This window comes from Cynocephalus volans, chromosome 3 (assembly GCF_027409185.1).
Source record: "Cynocephalus volans isolate mCynVol1 chromosome 3, mCynVol1.pri, whole genome shotgun sequence".
In the NCBI taxonomy this organism is placed as follows: Eukaryota; Metazoa; Chordata; class Mammalia; order Dermoptera; family Cynocephalidae; genus Cynocephalus; species Cynocephalus volans.
The window spans coordinates 38,488,075-38,506,320 of NC_084462.1; the positions used below are offsets into that span (position 1 = coordinate 38,488,075).

At 63.4% G+C, this 18,246-nt stretch overlaps 7 non-coding genes across 7 annotated transcripts; all 7 read right to left on the reverse strand.

Moving 5' to 3' along the window:
- Positions 1–1,368: 1,368 nt before the first annotated feature.
- On the reverse strand, positions 1,369–1,464 carry LOC134374286 (small nucleolar RNA SNORD116). The gene has a single exon (XR_010023154.1). It is a non-coding gene; the product is annotated as a small nucleolar RNA SNORD116 (small nucleolar RNA).
- A 2,566-nt stretch (positions 1,465–4,030) lies between these two features.
- Positions 4,031–4,126, reverse strand: LOC134374287 (small nucleolar RNA SNORD116). Its single transcript, XR_010023155.1, has one exon. It is a non-coding gene; the product is annotated as a small nucleolar RNA SNORD116 (small nucleolar RNA).
- A 2,566-nt stretch (positions 4,127–6,692) lies between these two features.
- Positions 6,693–6,788, reverse strand: LOC134374288 (small nucleolar RNA SNORD116). The gene has a single exon (XR_010023156.1). It is a non-coding gene; the product is annotated as a small nucleolar RNA SNORD116 (small nucleolar RNA).
- A 2,566-nt stretch (positions 6,789–9,354) lies between these two features.
- Positions 9,355–9,450, reverse strand: LOC134374289 (small nucleolar RNA SNORD116). Its single transcript, XR_010023157.1, has one exon. It is a non-coding gene; the product is annotated as a small nucleolar RNA SNORD116 (small nucleolar RNA).
- A 2,566-nt stretch (positions 9,451–12,016) lies between these two features.
- LOC134374290 (small nucleolar RNA SNORD116) lies at positions 12,017–12,112 on the reverse strand. The gene has a single exon (XR_010023158.1). It is a non-coding gene; the product is annotated as a small nucleolar RNA SNORD116 (small nucleolar RNA).
- A 2,565-nt stretch (positions 12,113–14,677) lies between these two features.
- On the reverse strand, positions 14,678–14,773 carry LOC134374291 (small nucleolar RNA SNORD116). Its single transcript, XR_010023159.1, has one exon. It is a non-coding gene; the product is annotated as a small nucleolar RNA SNORD116 (small nucleolar RNA).
- Positions 14,774–17,339: 2,566 nt separating this feature from the next.
- Positions 17,340–17,435, reverse strand: LOC134374292 (small nucleolar RNA SNORD116). Its single transcript, XR_010023160.1, has one exon. It is a non-coding gene; the product is annotated as a small nucleolar RNA SNORD116 (small nucleolar RNA).
- Between the last annotated feature and the right edge of the window lie 811 nt (positions 17,436–18,246).

Genomic DNA, 18,246 nt, shown 5'->3' on the forward strand with positions numbered 1-18,246 from the left:
ACAGCTGACCCAATCCTCACCCCCATGCCAGCAACCCAACACTCCCGAGACACGACCTCAACGACAACGTGCACATCTTCTACCTCAGCTGGAGGACGACAGGGGCCCATCGTCTCAACCTTCCCTGAGCCCACCCCACGAAATCCAACCTTTCATCCCCAAAGTGCCACACTACCAACGACAGCGGGCTAGGAGAGCGACAGCGGCATAACCACCCAAACTCAAAGGGGACCCCAACAGGTCACACCTGAAGCACTAGGACATGCCCACGCATCCACGGACCGGAGAAGCTCTCTCCGGGACGCCTTCCATGACACTGCACTGGAGGTGCCTGCGCTGTGCCAACCGCTCTCCGAGGATGAACATGGCCGTGGGCGGGCCCAGTGAGAGACACCCGTGCCAGTGGATCGCAACTGCCACCCTCCATGCATGGACCCTGGGAGGGGCGACTGTGGACCCACAGGCACAGGGGCCAAGGCCAGGTGGAGCCCGAGAGTCTGGCCCGCAAAGGCACTTCACGGGCCCTCGGTGAGGCACGGCTACGACCGCCCACCATGGAGCGCCCTGCTCCGCGAGGAAGAATCCTGGGCATGACAAGGTCCTGTGCGGGAGCACCGTGCTCCCCCACGTTGAAACCTCTCCACGCAGTCCCCTCTCGGACACCTATCGCTGCCTGGACAACTCCGAGGACAGAGAAGCCAGGACGGAAGCTGCACAGAGGAGACGATCCACGACACGCACGCGTGTGCATGCACGCGCTGACCCTACCCTTGGCTTTCCCTTCCCGCCGAGGCCGTCGGCCACCTGCATATCTGGACCTCAGGGCAGGGGGCACGGGAGGAGGTGGTGGAAATCCTCATGGCCCCATTCTGGGTGCAGGGGACACGGAGAGCGGCCGCCAGCCGCGTCCCCCAACCTCTATTCCTTCGACCCCATCACCACTGCCACTCACCTCTCCTCACCAATCACAAAAGCAACTCCCACGTGTGCCTGAGGCCCCGGCCTCGGGTCCTCATCAGCGAAAGCAGGGCCGTCTCCTGCCCTCAGACACAGGCCGCGAGGGGCCCCGTCGTAAGGTCCACCGGGGCAAAACACGCCCGCCCTATCGGCTCACCAAGCCTAGGCCTCCTGCACACTCCCCACTGCTACCGCACGCACGCCTCCATTCAGGACCACCGCCTCACCGGACAGGGGCCATTCAGCCAGGGACCGACTCTCCTCCCGTGCCCTCACACATCCAACTGGGGGAATGTCCCTCTCGCCCACAAGATGGGAGACCCTGCGCTGCTGAAGGCCCGGCAGCTGCAGCACATGTGAACCAGTGGAGCTGTCCCTCACTCCTGCAGTCCCCGCTCCAGGCAACGTGCTGGACCTCAGTTCCGATGAGAACGACGGTAGTGAGTTTTCACTCATTTTGTTCAGCTTTTCCAAGGAATGTTTTTATGGGGGAGTCATCATCGATCCAAGCACACTCGAGGCCGCTGGACGGTGGGCAGCGCACGCTGGGCAGTGGGCGAGCCGATGGCCTCAGACGCCTCCGGCGCCCTGGAGCACCCAGGCTCGCGCCACCGAGCAGCAGCAACACACAGTCTGCTCGAGCGGTGCACCCGGGTGTGCCACGGGTGGCCTGCGGAGAAGTAGGACCGGGCAGGCCTGCGAAACCCTAAAGACCCCATCAACGGGCTGGGCACAGGAAAGCTTACCGTCCTGAGCGGTCCTCCAGCCTCGGGCGCCCCACCGGACGCACAGATTCCAGGACTCCCAAACGCCTCCGCTCCTCGGGGGAAACCCAGGTGTTCCTTCCTTCCCCGCAGACGGCACGCCTACCAGGGCAACTCCCCCTGAGAAGTGTAGAGACAGATCACATGCACGCTTGAGAAAAGGGCCCAGGGACACTGGTCGAATCCTTCAGTGCCAAAGCGTCCCGCCGGGTCAACTCTCGCATCTGCTTCCCATCTCCTCGCACTAGATCTCTTCATCTCACTGAACACGTGTCCCTCCTGCTAGATCCCTGTGCAGCACGTGGGGGGACTCGGGTCCGTGCGAGCCTGTGCGTCGCTTCCTAGGGTGTACGTGTGGACCTCCACACCTTCACGAGCCCCTCGGTCACTGCGTATGGCTCCCAGGCCTCCCACACCCCTCTGCAGACCTACTGCTCACGAACAGGCCTTCTCTCCAATGGACGTCACCTCTGACCCCTCCCTCACCGTCGCTCAGACAGTCCAGATGCTCCTTCTCTAACAGCCTCACGTGTGGTAAAAGCACACACCAACTGCCTGTGCACGCTCCTCCTCACCTGGGCTCCCAAGTCCACGGGGAGATACTGTCTCCGAGAGCCCCCCGGGGCAAAGCCCACTTGGCTGACAACCAACCACCCACAGCTGCACAAACCACCGCTACAACAGCCCGTGTGCACGTCTCTCGGGGACACGGCCTCAAGGGCAGAGCCGGACCACCCCTCGGGCTCAGGCTTCTTCACACCACCGGCGTCCTCCGGTCAGCTACCTCCGCGGGCCCTCGCTCAGCCGACAGAAAGACCAAACGGACTGGGTCGTCTTCAAGGACGACCCACGTCCCTCACCCTGCAGCACTCAGGGCACACTCGCACCCGTAGGCCTTCTCAGCCCTTGCCCCTGTGCAAAGTGGTGGTCAGTCACACAGCACAGCTGACCCAATCCTCACCCCCATGCCAGCAACCCAACACTCCCGAGACACGACCTCAACGACAACGTGCACGTCTTCTACCTCAGCTGGAGGACGACAGGGGCCCATCGTCTCAACCTTCCCTGAGCCCACCCCACGAAATCCAACCTTTCTTCCCCAAAGTGCCACACTACCAACGACAGCAGGCTAGGAGAGCGACAGCGGCATAACCACCCAAACTCAAAGGGGACCCCAACAGGTCACACCTGAAGCACTAGGACATGCCCACGCATCCACGGACCGGAGAAGCTCTCTCCGGGACGCCTTCCATGACACTGCACTGGAGGTGCCTGCGCTGTGCCAACCGCTCTCCGAGGATGAACATGGCCGTGGGCGGGCCCAGTGAGAGACACCCGTGCCAGTGGATCGCAACTGCCACCCTCCATGCATGGACCCTGGGTGGGGCGACTGTGGACCCACAGGCACAGGGGCCAAGGCCAGGTGGAGCCCGAGAGTCTGGCCCGCAAAGGCACTTCACGGGCCCTCGGCGAGGCACGGCTACGACCGCCCACCATGGAGCGCCCTGCTCCGCGAGGAAGAATCCTGGGCATGACAAGGTCCTGTGCGGGAGCACCGTGCTCCCCCACGTTGAAACCTCTCCACGCAGTCCCCTCTCGGACACCTATCGCTGCCCGGACAACTCCGAGGACAGAGAAGCCAGGACGGAAGCTGCACAGAGGAGACGATCCACGACACACACGCGTGTGCATGCACGCGCTGACCCTACCCTTGGCTTTCCCTTCCCGCCGAGGCCGTCGGCCACCTGCATATCTGGACCTCAGGGCAGGGGGCACGGGAGGAGGTGGTGGAAATCCTCATGGCCCCATTCTGCGTGCAGGGGACACGGAGAGCGGCCGCCAGCCGCGTCCCCCAACCTCTATTCCTTCGACCCCATCACCACTGCCACTCACCTCTCCTCACCAATCACAAAAGCAACTCCCACGTGTGCCTGAGGCCCCGGCCTCGGGTCCTCATCAGCGAAAGCAGGGCCGTCTCCTGCCCTCAGACACAGGCCGCGAGGGGCCCCGTCGTAAGGTCCACCGGGGCAAAACACGCCCGCCCTATCGGCTCACCAAGCCTAGGCCTCCTGCACACTCCCCACTGCTACCGCACGCACGCCTCCATTCAGGACCACCGCCTCACCGGACAGGGGCCATTCAGCCAGGGACCGACTCTCCTCCCGTGCCCTCACACATCCAACTGGGGGAATGTCCCTCTCGCCCACAAGATGGGAGACCCTGCGCTGCTGAAGGCCCGGCAGCTGCAGCACATGTGAACCAGTGGAGCTGTCCCTCACTCCTGCAGTCCCCGCTCCAGGCAACGTGCTGGACCTCAGTTCCGATGAGAACGACGGTAGTGAGTTTTCACTCATTTTGTTCAGCTTTTCCAAGGAATGTTTTTATGGGGGAGTCATCATCGATCCAAGCACACTCGAGGCCGCTGGACGGTGGGCAGCGCACGCTGGGCAGTGGGCGAGCCGATGGCCTCAGACGCCTCCGGCGCCCTGGAGCACCCAGGCTCGCGCCACCGAGCAGCAGCAACACACAGTCTGCTCGAGCGGTGCACCCGGGCGTGCCACGGGTGGCCTGCGGAGAAGTAGGACCGGGCAGGCCTGCGAAACCCTAAAGACCCCATCAACGGGCTGGGCACAGGAAAGCTTACCGTCCTGAGCGGTCCTCCAGCCTCGGGCGCCCCACCGGACGCACAGATTCCAGGACTCCCAAACGCCTCCGCTCCTCGGGGGAAACCCAGGTGTTCCTTCCTTCCCCGCAGACGGCACGCCTACCAGGGCAACTCCCCCTGAGAAGTGTAGAGACAGATCACATGCACGCTTGAGAAAAGGGCCCAGGGACACTGGTCGAATCCTTCAGTGCCAAAGCGTCCCGCCGGGTCAACTCTCGCATCTGCTTCCCATCTCCTCGCACTAGATCTCTTCATCTCACTGAACACGTGTCCCTCCTGCTAGATCCCTGTGCAGCACGTGGGGGGACTCGGGTCCATGCGAGCCTCTGCGTCGCTTCCTAGGGTGCACGTGTGGACCTCTACACCTTCACGAGCCCCTCGGTCACTGCGTATGGCTCCCAGGCCTCCCACACCCCTCTGCAGACCTACTGCTCACGAACAGGCCTTCTCTCCAATGGACGTCACCTCTGACCCCTCCCTCACCGTCGCTCAGACAGTCCAGATGCTCCTTCTCTAATAGCCTCACGTGTGGTAAAAGCACACACCAACTGCCTGTGCACGCTCCTCCTCACCTGGGCTCCCAAGTCCACGGGGAGATACTGTCTCCGAGAGCCCCCCGGGGCAAAGCCCACTTGGCTGACAACCAACCACCCACAGCTGCACAAACCACCGCTACAACAGCCCGTGTGCACGTCTCTCGGGGACACGGCCTCAAGGGCAGAGCCGGACCACCCCTGGGGCTCAGGCTTCTTCACACCACCGGCGTCCTCCGGTCAGCTACCTCCGCGGGCCCTCGCTCAGCCGACAGAAAGACCAAACGGACTGGGTCGTCTTCAAGGACGACCCACGTCCCTCACCCTGCAGCACTCAGGGCACACTCGCACCCGTAGGCCTTCTCAGCACTTGCCCCTGTGCAAAGTGGTGGTCAGTCACACAGCACAGCTGACCCAATCCTCACCCCCATGCCAGCAACCCAACACTCCCGAGACACGACCTCAACGACAACGTGCACGTCTTCTACCTCAGCTGGAGGACGACAGGGGCCCATCGTCTCAACCTTCCCTGAGCCCACCCCACGAAATCCAACCTTTCATCCCCAAAGTGCCACACTACCAACGACAGCGGGCTAGGAGAGCGACAGCGGCATAACCACCCAAACTCAAAGGGGACCCCAACAGGTCACACCTGAAGCACTAGGACATGCCCACGCATCCACGGACCGGAGAAGCTCTCTCCGGGACGCCTTCCATGACACTGCACTGGAGGTGCCTGCGCTGTGCCAACCGCTCTCCGAGGATGAACATGGCCGTGGGCGGGCCCAGTGAGAGACACCCGTGCCAGTGGATCGCAACTGCCACCCTCCATGCATGGACCCTGGGAGGGGCGACTGTGGAACCACAGGCACAGGGGCCAAGGCCAGGTGGAGCCCGAGAGTCTGGCCCGCAAAGGCACTTCACGGGCCCTCGGCGAGGCACGGCTACGACCGCCCACCATGGAGCGCCCTGCTCCGCGAGGAAGAATCCTGGGCATGACAAGGTCCTGTGCGGGAGCACCGTGCTCCCCCACGTTGAAACCTCTCCTCGCAGTCCCCTCTCGGACACCTATCGCTGCCCGGACAACTCCGAGGACAGAGAAGCCAGGACGGAAGCTGCACAGAGGAGACGATCCACGACACGCACGCGTGTGCATGCACGCGCTGACCCTACCCTTGGCTTTCCCTTCCCGCCGAGGCCGTCGGCCACCTGCATATCTGGACCTCAGGGCAGGGGGCACGGGAGGAGGTGGTGGAAATCCTCATGGCCCCATTCTGGGTGCAGGGGACACGGAGAGCGGCCGCCAGCTGCGTCCCCCAACCTCTATTCCTTCGACCCCATCACCACTGCCACTCACCTCTCCTCACCAATCACAAAAGCAACTCCCACGGGTGCCTGAGGCCCCGGCCTCGGGTCCTCATCAGCGAAAGCAGGGCCGTCTCCTGCCCTCAGACACAGGCCGCGAGGGGCCCCGTCGTAAGGTCCACCGGGGCAAAACACGCCCGCCCTATCGGCTCACCAAGCCTAGGCCTCCTGCACACTCCCCACTGCTACCGCACGCACGCCTCCATTCAGGACCACCGCCTCACCGGACAGGGGCCATTCAGCCAGGGACCGACTCTCCTCCCGTGCCCTCACACATCCAACTGGGGGAATGTCCCTCTCGCCCACAAGATGGGAGACCCTGCGCTGCTGAAGGCCCGGCAGCTGCAGCACATGTGGACCAGTGGAGCTGTCCCTCACTCCTGCAGTCCCCGCTCCAGGCAACGTGCTGGACCTCAGTTCCGATGAGAACGACGGTAGTGAGTTTTCACTCATTTTGTTCAGCTTTTCCAAGGAATGTTTTTATGGGGGAGTCATCATCGATCCAAGCACACTCGAGGCCGCTGGACGGTGGGCAGCGCACGCTGGGCAGTGGGCGAGCCGATGGCCTCAGACGCCTCCGGCGCCCTGGAGCACCCAGGCTCACGCCACCGAGCAGTAGCAACACACAGTCTGCTCGAGCGGTGCACCCGGGCGTGCCACGGGTGGCCTGCGGAGAAGTAGGACCGGGCAGGCCTGCGAAACCCTAAAGACCCCATCAATGGGCTGGGCACAGGAAAGCTTACCGTCCTGAGCGGTCCTCCAGCCTCGGGCGCCCCACCGGACGCACAGATTCCAGGACTCCCAAACGCCTCCGCTCCTCGGGGGAAACCCAGGTGTTCCTTCCTTCCCCGCAGACGGCACGCCTACCAGGGCAACTCCCCCTGAGAAGTGTAGAGACAGATCACATGCACGCTTGAGAAAAGGGCCCAGGGACACTGGTCGAATCCTTCAGTGCCAAAGCGTCCCGCCGGGTCAACTCTCGCATCTGCTTCCCATCTCCTCGCACTAGATCTCTTCATCTCACTGAACACGTGTCCCTCCTGCTAGATCCCTGTGCAGCACGTGGGGGGACTCGGGTCCGTGCGAGCCTGTGCGTCGCTTCCTAGGGTGCACGTGTGGACCTCCACACCTTCACGAGCCCCTCGGTCACTGCGTATGGCTCCCAGGCCTCCCACACCCCTCTGCAGACCTACTGCTCACGAACAGGCCTTCTCTCCAATGGACGTCACCTCTGACCCCTCCCTCACCGTCGCTCAGACAGTCCAGATGCTCCTTCTCTAACAGCCTCACGTGTGGTAAAAGCACACACCAACTGCCTGTGCACGCTCCTCCTCACCTGGGCTCCCAAGTCCACGGGGAGATACTGTCTCCGAGAGCCCCCCGGGGCAAAGCCCACTTGGCTGACAACCAACCACCCACAGCTGCACAAACCACCGCTACAACAGCCCGTGTGCACGTCTCTCGGGGACACGGCCTCAAGGGCAGAGCCGGACCACCCCTGGGGCTCAGGCTTCTTCACACCACCGGCGTCCTCCGGTCAGCTACCTCCGCGGGCCCTCGCTCAGCCGACAGAAAGACCAAACGGACTGGGTCGTCTTCAAGGACGACCCACGTCCCTCACCCTGCAGCACTCAGGGCACACTCGCACCCGTAGGCCTTCTCAGCCCTTGCCCCTGTGCAAAGTGGTGGTCAGTCACACAGCACAGCTGACCCAATCCTCACCCCCATGCCAGCAACCCAACACTCCCGAGACACGACCTCAACGACAACGTGCACGTCTTCTACCTCAGCTGGAGGACGACAGGGGCCCATCGTCTCAACCTTCCCTGAGCCCACCCCACGAAATCCAACCTTTCTTCCCCAAAGTGCCACACTACCAACGACAGCGGGCTAGGAGAGCGACAGCGGCATAACCACCCAAACTCAAAGGGGACCCCAACAGGTCACACCTGAAGCACTAGGACATGCCCACGCATCCACGGACCGGAGAAGCTCTCTCCGGGACGCCTTCCATGACACTGCACTGGAGGTGCCTGCACTGTGCCAACCGCTCTCCGAGGATGAACATGGCCGTGGGCGGGCCCAGTGAGAGACACCCGTGCCAGTGGATCGCAACTGCCACCCTCCATGCATGGACCCTGGGAGGGGCGACTGTGGACCCACAGGCACAGGGGCCAAGGCCAGGTGGAGCCCGAGAGTCTGGCCCGCAAAGGCACTTCACGGGCCCTCGGCGAGGCACGGCTACGACCGCCCACCATGGAGCGCCCTGCTCCGCGAGGAAGAATCCTGGGCATGACAAGGTCCTGTGCGGGAGCACCGTGCTCCCCCACGTTGAAACCTCTCCACGCAGTCCCCTCTCGGACACCTATCGCTGCCCGGACAACTCCGAGGACAGAGAAGCCAGGACGGAAGCTGCACAGAGGAGACGATCCACGACACGCACGCGTGTGCATGCACGCGCTGACCCTACCCTTGGCTTTCCCTTCCCGCCGAGGCCGTCGGCCACCTGCATATCTGGACCTCAGGGCAGGGGGCACGGGAGGAGGTGGTGGAAATCCTCATGGCCCCATTCTGGGTGCAGGGGACACGGAGAGCGGCCGCCAGCCGCGTCCCCCAACCTCTATTCCTTCGACCCCATCACCACTGCCACTCACCTCTCCTCACCAATCACAAAAGCAACTCCCACGGGTGCCTGAGGCCCCGGCCTCGGGTCCTCATCAGCGAAAGCAGGGCCGTCTCCTGCCCTCAGACACAGGCCGCGAGGGGCCCCGTCGTAAGGTCCACCGGGGCAAAACACGCCCGCCCTATCGGCTCACCAAGCCTAGGCCTCCTGCACACTCCCCACTGCTACCGCACGCACGCCTCCATTCAGGACCACCGCCTCACCGGACAGGGGCCATTCAGCCAGGGACCGACTCTCCTCCCGTGCCCTCACACATCCAACTGGGGCAATGTCCCTCTCGCCCACAAGATGGGAGACCCTGCGCTGCTGAAGGCCCGGCAGCTGCAGCACATGTGAACCAGTGGAGCTGTCCCTCACTCCTGCAGTCCCCGCTCCAGGCAACGTGCTGGACCTCAGTTCCGATGAGAACGACGGTAGTGAGTTTTCACTCATTTTGTTCAGCTTTTCCAAGGAATGTTTTTATGGGGGAGTCATCATCGATCCAAGCACACTCGAGGCCGCTGGACGGTGGGCAGCGCACGCTGGGCAGTGGGCGAGCCGGCGGCCTCAGACGCCTCCGGCGCCCTGGAGCACCCAGGCTCGCGCCACCGAGCAGCAGCAACACACAGTCTGCTCGAGCGGTGCACCCGGGCGTGCCACGGGTGGCCTGCGGAGAAGTAGGACCGGGCAGGCCTGCGAAACCCTAAAGACCCCATCAACGGGCTGGGCACAGGAAAGCTTACCGTCCTGAGCGGTCCTCCAGCCTCGGGCGCCCCACCGGACGCACAGATTCCAGGACTCCCAAACGCCTCCGCTCCTCGGGGGAAACCCAGGTGTTCCTTCCTTCCCCGCAGACGGCACGCCTACCAGGGCAACTCCCCCTGAGAAGTGTAGAGACAGATCACATGCACGCTTGAGAAAAGGGCCCAGGGACACTGGTCGAATCCTTCAGTGCCAAAGCGTCCCGCCGGGTCAACTCTCGCATCTGCTTCCCATCTCCTCGCACTAGATCTCTTCATCTCACTGAACACGTGTCCCTCCTGCTAGATCCCTGTGCAGCACGTGGGGGGACTCGGGTCCGTGCGAGCCTGTGCGTCGCTTCCTAGGGTGCACGTGTGGACCTCCACACCTTCACGAGCCCCTCGGTCACTGCGTATGGCTCCCAGGCCTCCCACACCCCTCTGCAGACCTACTGCTCACGAACAGGCCTTCTCTCCAATGGACGTCACCTCTGACCCCTCCCTCACCGTCGCTCAGACAGTCCAGATGCTCCTTCTCTAACAGCCTCACGTGTGGTAAAAGCACACACCAACTGCCTGTGCACGCTCCTCCTCACCTGGGCTCCCAAGTCCACGGGGAGATACTGTCTCCGAGAGCCCCCCGGGGCAAAGCCCACTTGGCTGACAACCAACCACCCACAGCTGCACAAACCACCGCTACAACAGCCCGTGTGCACGTCTCTCGGGGACACGGCCTCAAGGGCAGAGCCGGACCACCCCTGGGGCTCAGGCTTCTTCACACCACCGGCGTCCTCCGGTCAGCTACCTCCGCGGGCCCTCGCTCAGCCGACAGAAAGACCAAACGGACTGGGTCGTCTTCAAGGACGACCCACGTCCCTCACCCTGCAGCACTCAGGGCACACTCGCACCCGTAGGCCTTCTCAGCACTTGCCCCTGTGCAAAGTGGTGGTCAGTCACACAGCACAGCTGACCCAATCCTCACCCCCATGCCAGCAACCCAACACTCCCGAGACACGACCTCAACGACAACGTGCACGTCTTCTACCTCAGCTGGAGGACGACAGGGGCCCATCGTCTCAACCTTCCCTGAGCCCACCCCACGAAATCCAACCTTTCTTCCCCAAAGTGCCACACTACCAGCGACAGCGGGCTAGGAGAGCGACAGCGGCATAACCACCCAAACTCAAAGGGGACCCCAAGAGGTCACACCTGAAGCACTAGGACATGCCCACGCATCCACGGACCGGAGAAGCTCTCTCCGGGACGCCTTCCATGACACTGCACTGGAGGTGCCTGCGCTGTGCCAACCGCTCTCCGAGGATGAACATGGCCGTGGGCGGGCCCAGTGAGAGACACCCGTGCCAGTGGATCGCAACTGCCACCCTCCATGCATGGACCCTGGGAGGGGCGACTGTGGACCCACAGGCACAGGGGCCAAGGCCAGGTGGAGCCCGAGAGTCTGGCCCGCAAAGGCACTTCACGGGCCCTCGGCGAGGCACGGCTACGACCGCCCACCATGGAGCGCCCTGCTCCGCGAGGAAGAATCCTGGGCATGACAAGGTCCTGTGCGGGAGCACCGTGCTCCCCCACGTTGAAACCTCTCCACGCAGTCCCTTCCCGGACACCTATCGCTGCCCGGACAACTCCGAGGACAGAGAAGCCAGGACGGAAGCTGCACAGAGGAGACGATCCACGACACGCACGCGTGTGCATGCACGCGCTGACCCTACCCTTGGCTTTCCCTTCCCGCCGAGGCCGTCGGCCACCTGCATATCTGGACCTCAGGGCAGGGGGCACGGGAGGAGGTGGTGGAAATCCTCATGGCCCCATTCTGGGTGCAGGGGACACGGAGAGCGGCCGCCAGCCGCGTCCCCCAACCTCTATTCCTTCGACCCCATCACCACTGCCACTCACCTCTCCTCACCAATCACAAAAGCAACTCCCACGGGTGCCTGAGGCCCCGGCCTCGGGTCCTCATCAGCGAAAGCAGGGCCGTCTCCTGCCCTCAGACACAGGCCGCGAGGGGCCCCGTCGTAAGGTCCACCGGGGCAAAACACGCCCGCCCTATCGGCTCACCAAGCCTAGGCCTCCTGCACACTCCCCACTGCTACCGCACGCACGCCTCCATTCAGGACCACCGCCTCACCGGACAGGGGCCATTCAGCCAGGGACCGACTCTCCTCCCGTGCCCTCACACATCCAACTGGGGGAATGTCCCTCTCGCCCACAAGATGGGAGACCCTGCGCTGCTGAAGGCCTGGCAGCTGCAGCACATGTGAACCAGTGGAGCTGTCCCTCACTCCTGCAGTCCCCGCTCCAGGCAACGTGCTGGACCTCAGTTCCGATGAGAACGACGGTAGTGAGTTTTCACTCATTTTGTTCAGCTTTTCCAAGGAATGTTTTTATGGGGGAGTCATCATCGATCCAAGCACACTCGAGGCCGCTGGACGGTGGGCAGCGCACGCTGGGCAGTGGGCGAGCCGATGGCCTCAGACGCCTCCGGCGCCCTGGAGCACCCAGGCTCGCGCCACCGAGCAGCAGCAACACACAGTCTGCTCGAGCGGTGCACCCGGGCGTGCCACGGGTGGCCTGCGGAGAAGTAGGACCGGGCAGGCCTGCGAAACCCTAAAGACCCCATCAACGGGCTGGGCACAGGAAAGCTTACCGTCCTGAGCGGTCCTCCAGCCTCGGGCGCCCCACCGGACGCACAGATTTCAGGACTCCAAACGCCTCCGCTCCTCGGGGGAAACCCAGGTGTTCCTTCCTTCCCCGCAGACGGCACGCCTACCAGGGCAACTCCCCCTGAGAAGTGTAGAGACAGATCACATGCACGCTTGAGAAAAGGGCCCAGGGACACTGGTCGAATCCTTCAGTGCCAAAGCGTCCCGCCGGGTCAACTCTCGCATCTGCTTCCCATCTCCTCGCACTAGATCTCTTCATCTCACTGAACACGTGTCCCTCCTGCTAGATCCCTGTGCAGCACGTGGGGGGACTCGGGTCCGTGCGAGCCTGTGCGTCGCTTCTTAGGGTGCACGTGTGGACCTCCACACCTTCACGAGCCCCTCGGTCACTGCGTATGGCTCCCAGGCCTCCCACACCCCTCTGCAGACCTACTGCTCACGAACAGGCCTTCTCTCCAATGGACGTCTCCTCTGACCCCTCCCTCACCGTCGCTCAGACAGTCCAGATGCTCCTTCTCTAACAGCCTCACGTGTGGTAAAAGCACACACCAACTGCCTGTGCACGCTCCTCCTCACCTGGGCTCCCAAGTCCACGGGGAGATACTGTCTCCGAGAGCCCCCCGGGGCAAAGCCCACTTGGCTGACAACCAACCACCCACAGCTGCACAAACCACCGCTACAACAGCCCGTGTGCACGTCTCTCGGGGACACGGCCTCAAGGGCAGAGCCGGACCACCCCTGGGGCTCAGGCTTCTTCACACCACCGGCGTCCTCCGGTCAGCTACCTCCGCGGGCCCTCGCTCAGCCAACAGAAAGACCAAACGGACTGGGTCGTCTTCAAGGACGACCCACGTCCCTCACCCTGCAGCACTCAGGGCACACTCGCACCCGTAGGCCTTCTCAGCCCTTGCCCCTGTGCAAAGTGGTGGTCAGTCACACAGCACAGCTGACCCAATCCTCACCCCCATGCCAGCAACCCAACACTCCCGAGACACGACCTCAACGACAACGTGCACGTCTTCTACCTCAGCTGGAGGACGACAGGGCCCCATCGTCTCAACCTTCCCTGAGCCCACCCCACGAAATCCAACCTTTCATCCCCAAAGTGCCACACTACCAACGACAGCGGGCTAGGAGAGCGACAGCGGCATAACCACCCAAACTCAAAGGGGACCCCAACAGGTCACACCGGAAGCACTAGGACATGCCCACGCATCCACGGACCGGAGAAGCTCTCTCCGGGACGCCTTCCATGACACTGCACTGGAGGTGCCTGCGCTGTGCCAACCGCTCTCCGAGGATGAACATGGCCGTGGGCGGGCCCAGTGAGAGACACCCGTGCCAGTGGATCGCAACTGCCACCCTCCATGCATGGACCCTGGGAGGGGCGACTGTGGACCCACAGGCACAGGGGCCAAGGCCAGGTGGAGCCCGAGAGTCTGGCCCGCAAAGGCACTTCACGGGCCCTCGGCGAGGCACGGCTACGACCGCCCACCATGGAGCGCCCTGCTCCGCGAGGAAGAATCCTGGGCATGACAAGGTCCTGTGCGGGAGCACCGTGCTCCCCCACGTTGAAACCTCTCCACGCAGTCCCCTCTCGGACACCTATCGCTGCCCGGACAACTCCGAGGACAGAGAAGCCAGGACGGAAGCTGCACAGAGGAGACGATCCACGACACGCACGCGTGTGCATGCACGCGCTGACCCTACCCTTGGCTTTCCCTTCCCGCCGAGGCCGTCGGCCACCTGCATATCTGGACCTCAGGGCAGGGGGCACGGGAGGAGGTGGTGGAAATCCTCATGGCCCCATTCTGGGTGCAGGGGACACGGAGAGCGGCCGCCAGCCGCGTCCCCCAACCTCTATTCCTTCGACCCCATCACCACTGCCACTCACCTCTCCTCACCAATCACAAAAGCAACTCCCACGTGTGCCTGAGGCCCCGGCCTCGGGTCCTCATCAGCGAAAGCAGGGCCGTCTCCTGCCCTCAGACACAGGCCGCGAGGGGCCCCGTCGTAAGGTCCACCGGGGCAAAACACGCCCGCCCTATCGGCTCACCAAGCCTAGGCCTCCTGCACACTCCCCACTGCTACCGCACGCACGCCTCCATTCAGGACCACCGCCTCACCGGACAGGGGCCATTCAGCCAGGGACCGACTCTCCTCCCGTGCCCTCACACATCCAACTGGGGGAATGTCCCTCTCGCCCACAAGATGGGAGACCCTGCGCTGCTGAAGGCCTGGCAGCTGCAGCACATGTGAACCAGTGGAGCTGTCCCTCACTCCTGCAGTCCCCGCTCCAGGCAACGTGCTGGACCTCAGTTCCGATGAGAACGACGGTAGTGAGTTTTCACTCATTTTGTTCAGCTTTTCCAAGGAATGTTTTTATGGGGGAGTCATCATCGATCCAAGCACACTCGAGGCCGCTGGACGGTGGGCAGCGCACGCTGGGCAGTGGGCGAGCCGATGGCCTCAGACGCCTCCGGCGCCCTGGAGCACCCAGGCTCGCGCCACCGAGCAGCAGCAACACACAGTCTGCTCGAGCGGTGCACCAGGGCATGCCACGGGTGGCCTGCGGAGAAGTAGGACCGGGCAGGCCTGCGAAACCCTAAAGACCCCATCAACGGGCTGGGCACAGGAAAGCTTACCGTCCTGAGCGGTCCTCCAGCCTCGGGCGCCCCACCGGACGCACAGATTCCAGGACTCCCAAACGCCTCCGCTCCTCGGGGGAAACCCAGGTGTTCCTTCCTTCCCCGCAGACGGCACGCCTACCAGGGCAACTCCCCCTGAGAAGTGTAGAGACAGATCACATGCACGCTTGAGAAAAGGGCCCAGGGACACTGGTCGAATCCTTCAGTGCCAAAGCGTCCCGCCGGGTCAACTCTCGCATCTGCTTCCCATCTCCTCGCACTAGATCTCTTCATCTCACTGAACACGTGTCCCTCCTGCTAGATCCCTGTGCAGCACGTGGGGGGACTCGGGTCCGTGCGAGCCTGTGCGTCGCTTCCTAGGGTGCACGTGTGGACCTCCACACCTTCACGAGCCCCTCGGTCACTGCGTATGGCTCCCAGGCCTCCCACACCCCTCTGCAGACCTACTGCTCACGAACAGGCCTTCTCTCCAATGGACGTCACCTCTGACCCCTCCCTCACCGTCGCTCAGACAGTCCAGATGCTCCTTCTCTAACAGCCTCACGTGTGGTAAAAGCACACACCAACTGCCTGTGCACGCTCCTCCTCACCTGGGCTCCCAAGTCCACGGGGAGATACTGTCTCCGAGAGCCCCCCGGGGCAAAGCCCACTTGGCTGACAACCAACCACCCACAGCTGCACAAACCACCGCTACAACAGCCCGTGTGCACGTCTCTCGGGGACACGGCCTCAAGGGCAGAGCCGGACCACCCCTGGGGCTCAGGCTTCTTCACACCACCGGCGTCCTCCGGTCAGCTACCTCCGCGGGCCCTCGCTCAGCCGACAGAAAGACCAAACGGACTGGGTCGTCTTCAAGGACGACCCACGTCCCTCACCCTGCAGCACTCAGGGCACACTCGCACCCGTAGGCCTTCTCAGCACTTGCCCCTGTGCAAAGTGGTGGTCAGTCACACAGCACAGCTGACCCAATCCTCACCCCCATGCCAGCAACCCAACACTCCCGAGACACGACCTCAACGACAACGTGCACGTCTTCTACCTCAGCTGGAGGACGACAGGGGCCCATCGTCTCAACCTTCCCTGAGCCCACCCCACGAAATCCAACCTTTCTTCCCCAAAGTGCCACACTACCAGCGACAGCGGGCTAGGAGAGCGACAGCGGCATAACCACCCAAACTCAAAGGGGACCCCAAGAGGTCACACCTGAAGCACTAGGACATGCCCACGCATCCACGGACCGGAGAAGCTCTCTCCGGGACGCCTTCCATGACACTGCACTGGAGGTGCCTGCGCTGTGCCAACCGCTCTCCGAGGATGAACATGGCCGTGGGCGGGCCCAGTGAGAGACACCCGTGCCAGTGGATCGCAACTGCCACCCTCCATGCATGGACCCTGGGAGGGGCGACTGTGGACCCACAGGCACAGGGGCCAAGGCCAGGTGGAGCCCGAGAGTCTGGCCCGCAAAGGCACTTCACGGGCCCTCGGCGAGGCACGGCTACGACCGCCCACCATGGAGCGCCCTGCTCCGCGAGGAAGAATCCTGGGCATGACAAGGTCCTGTGCGGGAGCACCGTGCTCCCCCACGTTGAAACCTCTCCACGCAGTCCCTTCCCGGACACCTATCGCTGCCCGGACAACTCCGAGGACAGAGAAGCCAGGACGGAAGCTGCACAGAGGAGACGATCCACGACACGCACGCGTGTGCATGCACGCGCTGACCCTACCCTTGGCTTTCCCTTCCCGCCGAGGCCGTCGGCCACCTGCATATCTGGACCTCAGGGCAGGGGGCACGGGAGGAGGTGGTGGAAATCCTCATGGCCCCATTCTGGGTGCAGGGGACACGGAGAGCGGCCGCCAGCCGCGTCCCCCAACCTCTATTCCTTCGACCCCATCACCACTGCCACTCACCTCTCCTCACCAATCACAAAAGCAACTCCCACGGGTGCCTGAGGCCCCGGCCTCGGGTCCTCATCAGCGAAAGCAGGGCCGTCTCCTGCCCTCAGACACAGGCCGCGAGGGGCCCCGTCGTAAGGTCCACCGGGGCAAAACACGCCCGCCCTATCGGCTCACCAAGCCTAGGCCTCCTGCACACTCCCCACTGCTACCGCACGCACGCCTCCATTCAGGACCACCGCCTCACCGGACAGGGGCCATTCAGCCAGGGACCGACTCTCCTCCCGTGCCCTCACACATCCAACTGGGGGAATGTCCCTCTCGCCCACAAGATGGGAGACCCTGCGCTGCTGAAGGCCTGGCAGCTGCAGCACATGTGAACCAGTGGAGCTGTCCCTCACTCCTGCAGTCCCCGCTCCAGGCAACGTGCTGGACCTCAGTTCCGATGAGAACGACGGTAGTGAGTTTTCACTCATTTTGTTCAGCTTTTCCAAGGAATGTTTTTATGGGGGAGTCATCATCGATCCAAGCACACTCGAGGCCGCTGGACGGTGGGCAGCGCACGCTGGGCAGTGGGCGAGCCGATGGCCTCAGACGCCTCCGGCGCCCTGGAGCACCCAGGCTCGCGCCACCGAGCAGCAGCAACACACAGTCTGCTCGAGCGGTGCACCCGGGCGTGCCACGGGTGGCCTGCGGAGAAGTAGGACCGGGCAGGCCTGCGAAACCCTAAAGACCCCATCAACGGGCTGGGCACAGGAAAGCTTACCGTCCTGAGCGGTCCTCCAGCCTCGGGCGCCCCACCGGACGCACAGATTTCAGGACTCCAAACGCCTCCGCTCCTCGGGGGAAACCCAGGTGTTCCTTCCTTCCCCGCAGACGGCACGCCTACCAGGGCAACTCCCCCTGAGAAGTGTAGAGACAGATCACATGCACGCTTGAGAAAAGGGCCCAGGGACACTGGTCGAATCCTTCAGTGCCAAAGCGTCCCGCCGGGTCAACTCTCGCATCTGCTTCCCATCTCCTCGCACTAGATCTCTTCATCTCACTGAACACGTGTCCCTCCTGCTAGATCCCTGTGCAGCACGTGGGGGGACTCGGGTCCGTGCGAGCCTGTGCGTCGCTTCTTAGGGTGCACGTGTGGACCTCCACACCTTCACGAGCCCCTCGGTCACTGCGTATGGCTCCCAGGCCTCCCACACCCCTCTGCAGACCTACTGCTCACGAACAGGCCTTCTCTCCAATGGACGTCTCCTCTGACCCCTCCCTCACCGTCGCTCAGACAGTCCAGATGCTCCTTCTCTAACAGCCTCACGTGTGGTAAAAGCACACACCAACTGC